The sequence below is a fragment of the Podarcis vaucheri genome (assembly GCF_965113315.1).
Source record: "Podarcis vaucheri genome assembly, chromosome: 4".
Lineage (NCBI taxonomy): Eukaryota > Metazoa > Chordata > Lepidosauria > Squamata > Lacertidae > Podarcis > Podarcis vaucheri.
The window spans coordinates 105,163,930-105,179,111 of NC_138762.1; the positions used below are offsets into that span (position 1 = coordinate 105,163,930).

At 44.6% G+C, this 15,182-nt stretch overlaps 1 long non-coding RNA gene across 1 annotated transcript in view; it reads left to right on the plus strand.

The window, feature by feature from the left end:
- Nucleotides 1-405: 405 nt before the first annotated feature.
- The window catches only part of LOC309531760, a 28,572-nt gene continuing 13,795 nt past the window's right edge, over nt 406-15,182 (plus strand). Inside the window, exon 1 of the long non-coding RNA XR_014219432.1 lies at nt 406-448. This is a non-coding gene — a long non-coding RNA (uncharacterized lncRNA). The remainder of the gene's footprint in view (nt 449-15,182) is intronic.

The window sequence follows — 15,182 nt, forward strand, 5'->3', positions numbered from 1 at the left end:
TCGTTTTGCTAGTGGTAGATTTCTTATTATTGGGATATTAAATTCTGCTTCCCTCCCTGGTTGGGCCATAATGAATACTCCCCCCCCAATTTTTTTTTGCTATGTTAACCAGTCTTTGGCTGGATCTAGACACATCAAAAAAGTGTTTCAGGAAAACACATTGTAAACTTTATAATGGGAAATCATGTTGGCGAAAGACAGGACTCCACAGCGCCACTTGGTGCCACAGTGTTATAACCCATATTAAACACTTTTTATTTACTAATGTAGCTGAGTTCCTCGACTAAGAAGTGGGTTGAATGCATATGGAGCGTGCAGTAGCAGCTCAGGATCTTCAACAAGTCTCTTTTTTTATTTATTTCACACAGCTCTTGAGTAACCGGTCAACGCAAACTGTGACTGTAGGCACAGATAACAGCCCTGGATCTCTGTTCATGAATTTGATGAAGTGAGTCATTTGAATTCAGGTGTGTCATTTATGTTCACAACAACTGAAATAAGGAAACATTGTTGGATCTTCACCCAGAGTGGCAATTTGATTCTGTTATTTTAGCCACAGCTCATTTTGGTTCACACTAAAGGCCCTCCATTGTTCTTACAGCAAAAACAACAATCCCCCACTGTGTTCTGGTGGGCTACCCAGAGCCCACCTGCCATAACCTGTAAGCTTAGCACATGGGCTTCAGAGAACATTCCACCTGTCCCTTTCCCAGATCTTTTCTGGAAGCAAAGTATGTCATTGGCATCTTTACTGGGGCAGCCATAATTTGACCTAAAGGACTTATTTATTATAGATCTTGCTTGTGTATACACTTTATTGAACATGTAAAACACCAGATTAGTCCATAAAAGGGCTAAATTATTAGAGCAGGAACTAGCCACTGAGGTTAATGAAAATATAATTAGTACTGCTTGAGCTACATGCTGTTGAAAGAAGGGTCATAAATCCTATTAATCTCTTTTTCACTCAAAAATTATTGACCTGACAGGCCACAATGGTGTGGTCTATGTGTCCATATAGAGTTGAAGGCTCTTTCTTTCTTTCTTTCTTTCTTTCTTTCTTTCTTTCTTTCTTCCTCTCTCTCTCCCTCCCTCCCTCCCTCCCTCCCTCCCTCCCTTCCTTCCTTCCTTCCTTTCTTTTCCTCCCTTTTGAATCACATTTTCAGTTTGTGTCAAAACAACAGGAGGATCTGTTCTTGATACATATACTGTGTCATATAACTGTAACGCCACAGGCTGGATGTGATGCAGGTTAAAAATATATGTTTGCTTGAGAACAACCAAGAAGAGGCACCCACACTCTGCAATGGCCTCTGACCAGGCAAAAGCACACGCCACTGAAAGAAATGTGCAGGCCAGGAGCCTGATGGCTGAGATGTTCCTGGAGAAGAATGTCCTGGGAGCTCCTGGGATTTAGGACAGTCTCTCCCAGAGTCATCATGCCTGATAGTTCCTTATGTTGACTGAAGGAAAGTGATCTAGGCTTTCCAACCTACCAATCCCTAAGTTCAAAGCTATTGCCTATTCACTGCTGGGAATTTCCTGGATGCCTTAGGCATGTTGCCCCATACACTTAAGCATGCATTTGGGTATGTTACTGATCATTAAATTGCAACTTAATTTTCTTTGTGAACCAGTAGTGGTTTTTTATTGTAGTATATTAATTAGTACTCATTAATGATCTTTTAATCGAAATCAGGAAATGTGATGCTAAAATCATTCAACAGCCAATCTTCAAATCAAATTGGGCTGTTAATGGTGGGGGTGGAAGGAGCTGTGGCTTGAGGAAACTTCTGAAATTTCAAAGAACTCCATAAAACGACTTACCCCTTCTACAAAAATGAACTCTTACCATTGAATAGGTTTCAAATGAGTTCTAAATACTTTGTGTTATCAGAAGGCAATTTGCAGAATTAAATGTAGTTAATATTCAGAGCCAAGGCAGGTTGCTTCTTTGTTTACAACAAGATTGGGATTAAGAATAAAGTAAAATGAAATGCAATGGTCATCGAAAATATCTAAAATCAGTGACACAGGCACTAAGGGACGAGATTCCAGGGAGCAGACAGTGGGTCAAGGGAGAAACCTTCAGTTCTGCTCTGGGGTTACTAGTTGGAAACTATGGTGGCAACTTTGTATATGCATGAAGAGAAACATGCTTCACGTTGCACTTCTCTCCCATTAACTCTGGTCAGTATGGCCAATGGTCAGGGATAAAGAGGGTTGGGATCAAAAAATGGGGGGGCAGTTTGGGGAATTTTACTCTGTGTCTTTTATGGCAAAGATAACTTCTGTACTGGAAGAGACCAAGAAACTCACAGTCAGGCCATAGAATATCCAATTACTATTGCTTAGCATCTCCCCTGGCACATCAATTGCAGCATGTGCCCATTCTTCCACTCCGGAATACAACCTCCAGTTGCATTCCCCCTTTTTTAAAATGTCCAATTTCTTTATTTTTTCTCCTTTTGCATGAACAGGAGCCTCCACATCACCTTGTCAGTGATAGCTCCCGATATTATTTGGGGTTCATAGTGCCACCCTTTCTTTAAAGTCCATTACAACTGTTAGGTCTCTGCTTTCTCTTTCCCATGTGCAAGAAATTTCACTCTATTTCACTCTATTCTTCAGCATACCTGAAGGAGCGTCTCCACCTCCATCGTTCAACCCAAACACTGAGATCCAGCACTGAGGGCCTTCTGGCAGTTCCCTCACTGCAAGATGTGAGGTTACAGGGAACCAGGCAGAGGGCCTTCTCGGTAGTGGTGCCCGCCCTGTGGCACGCCCTCCCATCAGATGTCAAGGGGATAAACCACTATCTGACTTTTAGAAGACATCTGAAGGCAGCCCTCTTTAGGGAAGTTTAATGCATTTTTAATCTTTTGTTGGAAGCCGCCCAGAGTGTCTGGTTAAACCCAGCCAGATGGGTGGGGTATAAATTATTATTATTATTATTATTATTATTATTATTATTATTATTATTACCCTAGGGTTTTTGAAGCAATCCTATGCATATTTAGATGGAATCAAATCCCCTTATATTCACTGGGGCTTGTTCCCAGGTAAGAGTGCATAGGATTGAGTAAGTAGCACTGCAATCTGCAGTGCATTCTGACAACTAGTGAAGCTTAACAGTCAGAAAAATGGCACATGAATATTTTTCTGAAGGAGGGATAACGTTCAGAGATAAATAGATTTTTCTCCAATGTCAGCTTGGTAGAAATTGGCCATGTACCTGCTCTCCAGTATTTTTTATAGGAATTACTGTTTTGTGCTCCTGGCTGAATTTCCCACGGCACCTGGCACACACAAGCCCTAGAGAAAACCAATACTGCATTACGTGTGGGTGATGTGGAGCTACAGTCCAGAGTTGTTGCAAGGTCATTAGGCTATTCGTCAATCTGCCTAATGAGCTACTCAGCTTTCCAGTATTCAGGTATACAGTTGCTGACAAAGGTCTCTTGCATCATAGTTAGTCACAATTGCTATTCTCACCTGACTTGAAGTGTTCCAGCCATCTGTACTCTTTTATCAGCTTAGTGCCTTCCTCAATTTACAGTTTTCCTGTACTATTAATGTTTTCACGGCCTAGTAAAGCTATCATGACAATGGTTGAATGTACTGTTTCACTACATGATGATGATGATGATGATGATGATGAAGAAGTTGATATGGTTTCTTGGCATCATGAAATATTCTTGCAACGAGTTAGTAGCTTCGTTGTGCATTGTGCAAACAAAGTTTAAGCAAAACAGCAGGTATGCATCCCTTCTTTGGGCCTTTGGCATTCCCAACTGTGCAGCAGGCTTGGCACATACAGTTCTGTGTGCATGAAGGTCTCTCTGCTACAGATGTTGGTGCTGTACACATGGAAGCCAGATGCTGGAATTGGTCCATGCTCCCTGCTCATTCTCTGACTGAGCATGTGGGCAGAATTTGCAAAGAGAGCTTAGTCCATAGGCGGATGTCTAGATTTTATGCCGCTGTCAGAACCACTTCACCCAGTTGTGGATTTATTTATTTTCCAGAAAACCAGGCAGCCGTCTGAGCTCCACAGCACTGGAGACGATACTTTGAGGCAACTGTGTCAAAGCCTCTTTCCTGTTTCACAGAAAGGCAAAGGCTGCTTCCATGCCTCCTGGAAAACCCACCAGAGAGTTCATAAGACGCCAGCCCTGTGAGGTAGGCTAGGCTGAGAGCTGGTAGTTCAGAGACCAAAACTGTGAAACTGCACATATTTAGAATATTTGCTGCTTGTTACTTATTAGGGTTGGCAATTTTGGGGGGGGGTCTGCTTATTTGGAGGTTTTGCTGTAAATATCAGAACTGTAGCTTCTTCCCTGTGAATGACATTGCATAAGGACATAAGAAGAGCTCTGCTTGACCAGGCTAAGGACCCATCTAGTCCAGCAGCCCCCCAGATGTCTGTGGGAAACCAGTAAACAGGACCTGAGCACACCAGCACTCTGCCCCCCCCCGTGCTTTCCAGGAACTGGTATTCAGATACATACCATTGGCACATTTAGGGCAGGACGACTGGTTCCTCTTCACTGGGCCCAGGAGATGTAAAAAATCACCCCAGAAATCTGTAAAGGAACATGTCAAGAAGCTGTCCCCCAAAGTCACCTCCACTCTGGGCAGGCTGCTGAGTTTTCCCTAAGGCAACTAGGCTCCAAGAGCTGCAACCATGTCAGCCTTCAGCCCCAAATTACACCCCCACTGACCTCTGCCTTCGGTTCAGAAACGGATCCGCAGCACCCCCTGTCGTCCTCCACCATCACCCCATGCTGCTCTGCAGGTGCCTGCCTGGTCCTGGTGGCACCAGCAGATGCTTCAACTGCTCTGACTCCTCCTTCTCCACACCAACCACTGGGCCCCACACCTGCAGGTAAGCAGCACAGCCTCGGCCTGCCCTCTGGACCATGAGTGCTCCACAGGGAGTATAAGCCCCCTCAGGCAGGGATTTTGCTTGTGCAGCACCACTTGGCTCTACCCAAAGGAGGGAACTGAAGAAAGACCAGCTGCCCTTCTTTAACTGAGCATTGCTAGTTACTTTAGGGACTCGGGGCACAGTTTTGCATATGCTAATCTATATACCTAGATAAGGTAAAGGTAAAGGGACCCCTGACCATTATGTCCAGTCATGGCCGACTCTGGGGTTGTGGCGCTCATCTCACTTTATTGGCTGAGGGAGCCGGCTGGTCATGTGGCCAGCATGACTGAGCCACTTCTGGCAAACCAGAGCAGCGCACGGAAACGCCGTTTACCTTCCCACCGGAGCGGAACCTATTTATCTACTTGCACTTTGACGTGCTTTCGAACTGCTAGGTGGGCAGGAGCAGGGACCGAGCAATGGGAGCTCACCCCGTTGCGGGGATTCGAACCGCCGCCCTTCTGATCGGCAAGTCCTAGGTTCTGTTTGTTTAACTCACAGCGCCACCCGCGTCCCTCAGATATACCTAGATACTTCTGGTCAAATTATAGTAGTGGCTCAGATGTCACCAGCCTTGCATTTTGTAGTGCGTCCAGCCACCTGTCAGAGACTGGCTGGATGACAAGGAGTGGTGGGAAGCGCCAGCCGGGGAACCCCCAAGGGAAATCCCAGAGGAGGAAGGCTCAGAAATCTGGGATTGGTAGTGGGACACGGAGGAGAGGTCAGAGAGGGAAGATTGGGAGGAGGTGGTAGATACCGAAGGGACAAGAGGATTTAGTGAACAGGAGGAACCTGTGACAGGGAGCAGTTCAGACTCCAAGGCTGAAGCAGAGGAGGGAGGTAAAGAGATTCTGAAGCATCCCAGGAATCGTCTTCTCCTGCTGCAACAATTTTCCCTAGCCCCCAATCTCCAAGAAAGTGCAAGATAACAAGGAGGGAGGAACAGAGGTCAGAGGTGGGCAGAAATAGTTTGAGACTGCTTGGGAAACATCTGGGAGAGGAGGGAAGGGAAGCAGGGACCTTCAGTCCTGGCAACTGCTCTGTGGAGGCAAGACCTACTGGGAAGTGTTGCTGAGTCGTTTGCCATTTCCTTGAATAAAGAGGTAATTTCACTGACAACTGACTCTGCCTCTTCATTCTGAGCTGCATCTGACTCCAGCCCTGAAAGCACCTTGTTAGCAAAAGTGATTTACAGTGGCACCTCGGGTTACATACGCTTCAGGTTACAGACTCTTCAGGTTACACACTCCGCTAACCCAGAAATAGTGGTTCAGGTTAAGAACTTTGCTTCAGGATAAGAACAGAAATCGGCTCCGACGGCGGCAGCAGGAGGCCCCATTAGCTAAAGTGGTGCTTGAGGTTAAGAACAGTTTCAGGATACGTACGGACCTCCAGAACGAATTAAGTACTTAACCTGAGGTACCACTGTAGAAACAAACAAACAAAAACTTTTCGAACTTTTTGAAAAGGTAGGAGATCCAAGGCTTGGTACAAAAGACCAGTGACTTGAGCCTCCTGGAGACGACCCCCGAAAGCATCCCTGCATCTTCATAGAAATTAGCCAGATCATGTTTCTTGCATCCAATAAGAGCGTCTGGGTCACTCAGAGGCCTGTTCTTCCTGACTAGTATCTGCCCTTACTTTCTTTGGAGCCAGGTCTACTTGTTTATACCCACAGAAGAGAAAGAAATCCACACATCAATTTTCTTTCTTCCACTAGGTTCTGGATCTGAGGGCGTTGTCCTTCATGTTTCAGCATGTTCTTAGAGGGAGGTGTAACACTCTAAGTAGTTCAAGTCCCTACAAATAATTTTCTTAGCATATTTTCAACAAAAACACAGCATAACGTACTCTTTCAAGCATCCACAACACTCTGTTTTCAATACAGGGGCAGAGCGCAACATAACCTTGAGGTATGCTTATTCAGAAACCAATCTCATTTTCTAGTAGCACAGCCCCAGTCATTTAAATTTGTGCATGCCATTCAGCTACAGTGTGAGAACAGAAAAAAAGGGAGAAAGATATTCTGCTTACAAATAGGTTATCTCAAGTAAGATGGGGTGGGGTGGGGGACACCATTTGATTTGGGGGCAAAAGGCTCATATCAGCTCTCTATATGACAAATGTCAAGCTCTCAACGGCCAACAAAACTTGTATAATTTCAACACCTCCACTTCTGTCTGGCAGAAGTGATCCTTCCTAGGGTGTGTTTTCCCTTCCTATTCTAGCAGAAGACAGGCATGACTAGCCTGCAGCCAGGGTATTTTGAAGTCTTAGCTAGAATCAAGGAATGGATCCATCATAAACATTATATTGAAGGAGGAGGAGGAGGAAGCCTTCAGAACTAGCTTAGCAGATGCACACCAACAGCTGGGCGTACGCACTGATGGCCAAGCAGAAGACAACCTGCAACATTAATTTGAGTTGTGAAAATAAAGCCGATTTCACTTTCCTCCAGAGACAGGCATGACTGATAAAAATTGTATATCTTTAGAATCTCTGTTCCCTGCAGTCAACGCCACCTGTGACATGGGAACCACAAGGATATGATTGGTGGATGCTGTTCCTGCAGATTATTCTAATGGTTCAAATCAAATGTATTTGAATTTGTAAATTTTTATTGCACATCTTGGAATGCATTTTTCGACCACATGTTGGAACATTTGTGCTCCAAAAAAAGGGAGAAAGAAATGAAATTCCATCTTTATGTTTGAAATTTATGGGAACACAATTAAAATGAGAGGGGTCCAAAGGTATCAAGATAATTACATTTTTCTAATCTTACTAAACAAGATAAATTACCTGCAGGCCCTCTTATAAAAGATGAAATCTTCATAATAAGTGAATTAATCAAGCAGCAGCTTGCTACTGCACATGCATTTATAACGGGAATGATTCAAAGAGTTATTTTATGGGGAAATTAATGGAAGCCGGCTTTTCATTCTTCTGCACCAATTGAAAACCTCAGCAGCCAGCTGCCCACTTGTCAAGAAAACAGAAAGAAGCTGGGAACAAAGATAAATAAAAACACCTTTTCCCTGGCACTTTTGAAGAGAAAAAACAGCTCTCATTTACAGCAGCCATCTGTTTGTTATTTAATATGGGTGAATTACATGCTGTAATGAGTTTGTTTCTGCATCACTCAGTGCAATGGAACACAAGTTCACTCTCATAATGTGCCGCAGTTTTTAAAAGCTAATCATTTAATTGGACACAATAGTCAATGACAAATGGAGATGTAAAAACTCAGCCAGCTGTAGAGTGAATATGTAATCATTGTGAAATCATATTATTTTACACGCATGAAAAGTCCTTAATAGTAGCTGATGTTGGCCTGCACAACGGGAACTAGGAAGGCCACAGTGGCATGATGGAAAACAGCAGTTTGGAAATGGGGGGCGGGGGGAGCCAGCCTTTAATATAATTGGGCCATATTGGGACCCAGACTTGAGCTTCCATTAGGCGAAGGCGCTTAAATAATATCTAAATCGTTTTCATCGCCTCCCTCAATTTCTGTTTACATTTGTTTTTAACGTTCATGGTTCAGTAGGTGCGATCCACTGTTTGCTGAGCTTGAAATTATCTGCTCTGTTTTGATACGATGTACTGGGCAATTTCCACTGAGCTGCTGATTTTGAACAGAACATTGTGCCCAGATGAGAGGCCAGGCATTCCCAAAGCAATATATCAGTCAGGTATCTTAGGCCTAAAGAGCTTGAGAACCTGCATCACACAGTATGCACGACTTTTTAGGAGGTTAGAACTTGAGATTTGTGCTGCATCAAAATTAAGCGTTTTATGGAAGGCCTAAAGATGATGGGAGACTTTTTTCCCTCGTCCTGTCCAGTGAAACTCACTTCCTGAGTCTTCACTTTATACCATCAACATCCAACTACATGGAGCAACTACAGGGAAACTCAGAGTGTGGTGAGCTCAGAACACACGTCAATTGTTCTCACGCTTTATGGGGGGGCAGTGTGGGGTTTCAGCTGGCCATTCCATTTTGTAGGATGTTATATCATTCCCCTTCAAGTGAAATCTAGCATTCTGTGACAAATGAGAATGCTCAGTCCTCATCAGGCTATTTTGGGGTCCTCCCTTAAGATTCTTCTGCCCCCTCCCCAAATCCTATCCTTTAAAACCCTTCCAACAGTAGCAGATGGAGTGGTGGGAGAGACTTTCACCTAAGTAATTACCAGTTGCCATTCTCCCCTTCTTGGGTAAGGCTCTGGAGTGGTTGGTTGCAGACCAGTTCCAGGTTCCCTTGGAGGAAAATGATTTTCTAGATGAACTTCAATCAGGGTTTGGACCCAGTTTTGGCACAGAAACTGCTTTGGTCACCCTGCATGATGATCTCTGTCAGGAGAGAGACAGGGGAAATATTTCCTTCTTAATTCTCCTTGAGTTCTTAGTGGGTTTCAATACCATGAACCATGGTAGCCTTCTGGAGCGGATGTCCAAGTTAGGGGTGGCACCACATTGCAGTGGTTCTGGTCCTGCTTCGATGGTTGTTTCTAGAGGGTGATGCTTGAGGAGTACTTTTTGGCCTTGTGGAGTCTTCTATGTAGGGTTCCTCGGGGTTCAGTGTTATCCCCTATGCTGTTTAACTTCTGCATGAAACCGCAGAGTGGGATCATCTGGAGTTTTGGAGTGTTTTGTCAACAACATGCTGACGACACAGCCCTCTGTCTCTCCTTTACATCTGTAGGTGAGGCAGTGGATGTGCTGGACCATTTTCTTGCCTCGGTAATGGACTGGATGAGAGCCAATAAACTGAAGCTCAATTCAGATAAGACTGTTAGTGGGTGGATCCCTAGACCAGTAGCCCAGCAGCACCTTTGTCTGGCCAGGGATAGCCGAAATTTTGTCATCTGTGGCCTAATTTTTTTGTTGTCTAACCTCTGTTAACCTCCCAGGTTCAATCCCTTATATCTCCAAGTGAAGCTGGGAATGTCGCTTGCCTGAAATCCTGGATAGCTGCTGCCAGGTAGTGTAGAAAAAAGTGGACTAGATGGACCAATGGCAGCCAGTGTGGTGTAGTGGTTAAGAGTGGTAGACTTGCAATCTGGTGAACCGGGTTCGCTTCCCCGCTCCTCCACGTGCAGCTGCTGGGTGACCTTGGGCCAGTCACACTTCTCTGAAGTCTCTCAGCCCCACTCACCTCACAGAGTGTTTGTTGTGGGGGAGGAAGGGAAAGGAGAATGTTAGCCGTTTTGGGACTCCTTCGGGTAGTGATAAAGCGGGATATCAAATCCAAACTCTTCTTCTTCTTCCTATGTTTCTAAGAGTCATGGCTTCCATTTCAATTTCATGCATTGCCCAATGTATGCATCATTCCAAACAAAGAATACATCTGTTGACTGCATTTCCCAACTGACATTACCCTTTTGAATGCATTCTGCAATAATCTTTGGGAGACTATGGTTTAGATTTAGGGTTTCTTAAACTCAAGTGAAGTCTGTTACGAATTGTATGGCTCATAATTTTTTAATGAAGTCTGACTACTACATCAGAGGAAGAAGAAAAAAACCAACCTGTGTTGATTAAACGTTTCAGAGGCAGCAAACAGAGTGGAATGATTTGGTATTACCTAGAATTAAAAGACATCCAGGAGTTTTCCTGTAAAGCGACATACCAAAAGCAATATATATTAGAAAAAAGGCATTTGAGAAAAGATTTATATGTGCAGAGAGAGCAACTTGAACATGCCAGACCGCCACCCAGGAAAGAAGATAAAGAAAAAATATGCTGTAAATTAAGAAAACATTCCAAACATACTTCACAAGTACAATCTGGTGGAAACAAATTGTGCTGTGTGTTTCCAGCAGTTGATTAACTGCGAAGTAAGCAAAGTAAATCATATGATGCTCACCTCTAGAAAAGCGAGAAATTAACCAGAGGACAGAAAAACAAACAGGGAGGTTGAAAATACACATAAAGCACAAAATTAGTAAAATATAATGTAATAAATGTAGTTAAAAGACAACATGAACTGAGCAATATGAAAGTCACACCATCATGTATGCTCATGGAGACCAATAAAATATTTGGGTGTTTCATAAACAAATATGTTTCCCCCATCAATTCATTCTTGATGTGTAGGGCTCATGAGAAAGAGAATTAGGCCACTGCAAATGAGCTTGGATAGCTAATATCACAATGGTAAAATTTATCAGTTGTGATTTTATTAGTTGTATTTCCCCCCTGCCTTTTCTCTAAGGAGATCCAGGAGGGTTGTGAGGGTCACTCCCATTATTTTATCCTAACAACAACCCTGTGAGTAGGTCATGCTGAGAGAGAGAGATTGGCTCAAGGTCACCCAGTGAACTTCATGGATAAGTGGAGATTTGAATTTGAGTCTCCAAATCCTACAGGTTTGTTCACACATTATGCTGACCACAGGTACAAGCTGTCTCTGTGCATGTGCAGAGGGTGTACTTGTTTACATGTACCATTTATTTCTATCGGGTACACAGACTGTACATGCAAACATAACATGTATGTTATTTGTGCACCCAGGTACACATTTTTTATTATTCTGTTGCTTTCCTCACAAAAGTGATTCAAAGCAACTTGTAAAAACACCAAAACACTAAAACAAAGTATAACAAACAAGCAAACACCCCCCCCCCTAAAAACAGGGGTATACAGATAAAAGACCACACCACTAAAGGCAGCCACAGATTGACTAGAGAAACACAAAAATGTTGTGTTAAATGTTAAAAATACAAAATTGGTAAAACGCAATGTAATAAACACTTGTTGAACACTGGTTTAGATTGCCCTGGTCCTGATTCATACATAGACATAACATTGCACAATTTGTAATGTATAATGCTCTTTATTATTTTTAAAAATCACTAAGTGGTATACATAAAACATTGATATACATTATCAATAATCCATTCCCTCCCCTTGTGCCTTTCCCCTTTCTGTTGAATATATGCTATTAAAGTGACAGAACAATCACAACCACAACTGCTTGTGCAACAAATATCCCTGCTTTGAATTCTTGTTTTATCTCTAATGTGAGCAAGTATATAAAGGCTAAGTGTTGAGCACTGTTGAATCAGAAATGTTGGACTGTGTTACATGAAGGGGCTAGAGGCTTCTTCAGAAACTGAAGGGAAGAGCAGTGGGCATCACTAATCACTGCTACTGGGAAGCAGTAGAAGTCTCTTGACAGGCCAGGGCTGCAAAAATACTAGGAACTTTGGATTCTGCCTTAGCATGGTCAACAAATGCAAAGAAGTCCTCTAAAGGGACTCTTGAGATAGAGAACAGGTGCTCTGGGGTGGCATTTAGGTAGAGCTGCCCACAGCCCCGTTGTCTTTGTCCATGGAGTTTTCTTGGCAGGGATACTGGAGTGGCTTGCCGGTTCCTACTCCAGGTGGATCACGTTTGGTCAAAACTCTCCACTATGACCTGTTCATCTTGGGTGCCCTGCTCAGCATAGTTCATAGCTTCTCTGAGTTCTTCAAGCCCCTTCGCCACGGCAAGGCAGTGATCCATGAAGGGGATCCACCTCATGAGAAGACTCCCTGGAAAAGACCCTGATGTTGGGAAAGATGGAGGGCATAAGGAGAAGGGGACGACAGAGGATGAGATGGTTGGATGGTGTTCTTGAAGCTACCAGCATGAGTCTGATCAAACTGCGGGAGGCAGTGGAGGACAGAAGTGCCTGGCGTGCTCTGGTCCATGGGGTCACGAAGAGTCAGATACGACTAAACGACTAAACAACAACAAGCCCACAGCCCCTGCTTAAATTTGATATACTGGTCAACTTTGCTCCACTAAACATTTCTGTCCCAAGAGGTGTAAATGGGCAAAACAGTAAATTATGGCAGCTTCTCCCTGGAACAAATACAGAATTGGGAAACTTAGTTTGGGCTCAGTGCTGAGTAATCATAAGAGGCAATCTTTAAAATAAATAAATCATTTATTTTTTGCAAACGTGGGTTAAAACAATGCTGCGTCATAAAATGTGTTTTGTGCTCAGGAACTAATTCCAATGAATACAATGTGTATATATCATATACACATTCGGTACACAGTGAGCAGGGACCAGATTCATTTCTGTACCGTGCTACCTCGGGTTACAAACACCTCGGGTTACAGACTCTGCTAAGTCAGAAGTAGTACCTCACATGAAGAACTTTGCCTCAGGATGAGAACAGAAATCGCACGGCAGCAGCGTGGGGGCAGCGGGAGGCCCCATTAGCTAAAGTGGTACTATACCTGAGGTTAATAATAATAATAATAATAATAATAATAATAATAATAATAAAAATTTTTATTTATATCCCGCCCTCCCCAGCTGAAGCCGGGCTCAGGGCGGCTAACAACAATCAAATAATCAGTCAAATAATCACACAATCTAAAAATATTTCATTATAAAAATTAATTAAAATCAAATTGATGGCAACCAATTAAGCAAAATTCTGTGCAGGTTGCCAGAGGAGGGAGTCAGGCTGCGCCCTGACCAAAGGCCTGGCGGAACAGCTCTGTCTTGCAGGCCCTGCGGAAAGATGTCAGGTCCCGCAGGGCCCTAGTCTCTTGTGACAGAGCGTTCCACCAGATCGGAGCCACAGCCAAAAAAGCCCTGGCTCTAGTTGAGGCCAGCCTAACCTCTCTGAGGCCTGGGACCTTCAGGATGTTATTATTTGCAGACCGTAGGTTCCTCTGTGGGGCATACCAGGAGAGGCGGTCCCGTAGATACGAGGGTCCTAGGCTACGGTATATGGCTTTAAAGGTTAAGACCAGCACCTTAAACCTGATCCTGTACTCCACCGGGAGCCAGTGCAGCTGGTATAGCACTGGATGAATGTGATCTCGCAGCGAAGACCCCATAAGGAGTCTCGCTGCGGCATTCTGCACCCGCTGGAGTTTCTGGGTCAGTCTCAAGGGCAGCCCCACGTAGAGCGAGTTACAATAATCCAGTCTGGAGGTGACTGTCGCATGGATCACAGTGGCTAGGTCAGGACGAGAGAGGTAAGGGGCCAACCGCTTAGCTTGGCGGAGATGGAAAAATGCCGCCTTTGTTATAGCTGCAATCTGTGCCTCCATAGAGAGGGAGGTATCGAAGATTACACCCAAACTCTTAACGGACGGTGCTGGCACTAATTGCACCCCCACAAGAGACAGGAGTTGCCCCCTCAATCCCATATCGCTCCGTCCCAGCCAGAGGACCTCTGTCTTCGAAGGATTTAACTTCAACCGGCTCCCACGTAACCATCCAGCCACAGCTTCCAAGCATCTGATCAGTGTGTCTGGGGCCGAGTCAGGATGGCCATCCATCAACAGATAGAGTTGGGTGTCATCGGCATACTGATGGCAGCCCAGCCCAAAACTCCGGACAAGCTGGGCGAGGGGGCGCATAAAGATGTTAAAAAGCATCGGGGAGAGAATCGCACCCTGAGGCACTCCACACACCAAGGAGTGGCGTGATGAAAATTCCCCCCCAAGCGCCACCCTCTGTCCCCGACCAGAGAGAAACGAGCGCAGCCATTGAAGGACTGTGCCCTGGATCCCCACGTCGGCAAGGCGGTGGTCCAGGAGTTCGTGATCGACCATGTCAAAGGCTGCTGACAGATCTAGAAGAATCAGCAGCCCCGACCCGCCTCGATCCAGCTGCCTGCGGAGATCATCTGTTAGGGCGACCAGAGCTGTCTCGGTCCCATGACCAGCGCGGAAGCCGGACTGGAATGGATCCAGAGCAGATGGTTTCAGCTTAAGAACGGACCTCCAGAACGAATTAAGTCCGCAACCAGACGTACCATTGTATTTTGAAGGGCAAAGCCACAATGGATATACCATATTTTTTGCTCTATAAGACTCACTTTTTCCCTCCTAAAAAGTAAGGAGAAATGTGTGTGCGTCTTATGGAGCGAATGCAGACTGCACAGCTATCCCAGAAGCCAGAACAGCAAGAGGGATTGCTGCTTTCGCTGCACAGCGATCCCTCTTGCTGTTCTGGCTTCTGAGATTCAGAATTTTTTTTTTTCTTGTTTTCCTCCTCCAAAAACTATGTGCGTCTTGTGCTCTGGTGCGTCTTATAGAGCGAAAAATACGGTACACTGTTGTTCCCATGGTCAGTGCCGATGCTGCTCATAGGCAGTGCAACATGTGGCTGGATGAGGGAGGAGGCAATATACACTGCTTTCGGTCATTCAGATTTATGCAGTCATCAGGGCAGGAGCAGGCATCCACATGGACCCCTTTCGCCCTCTTCAGATTTCCAGCAGTTGCA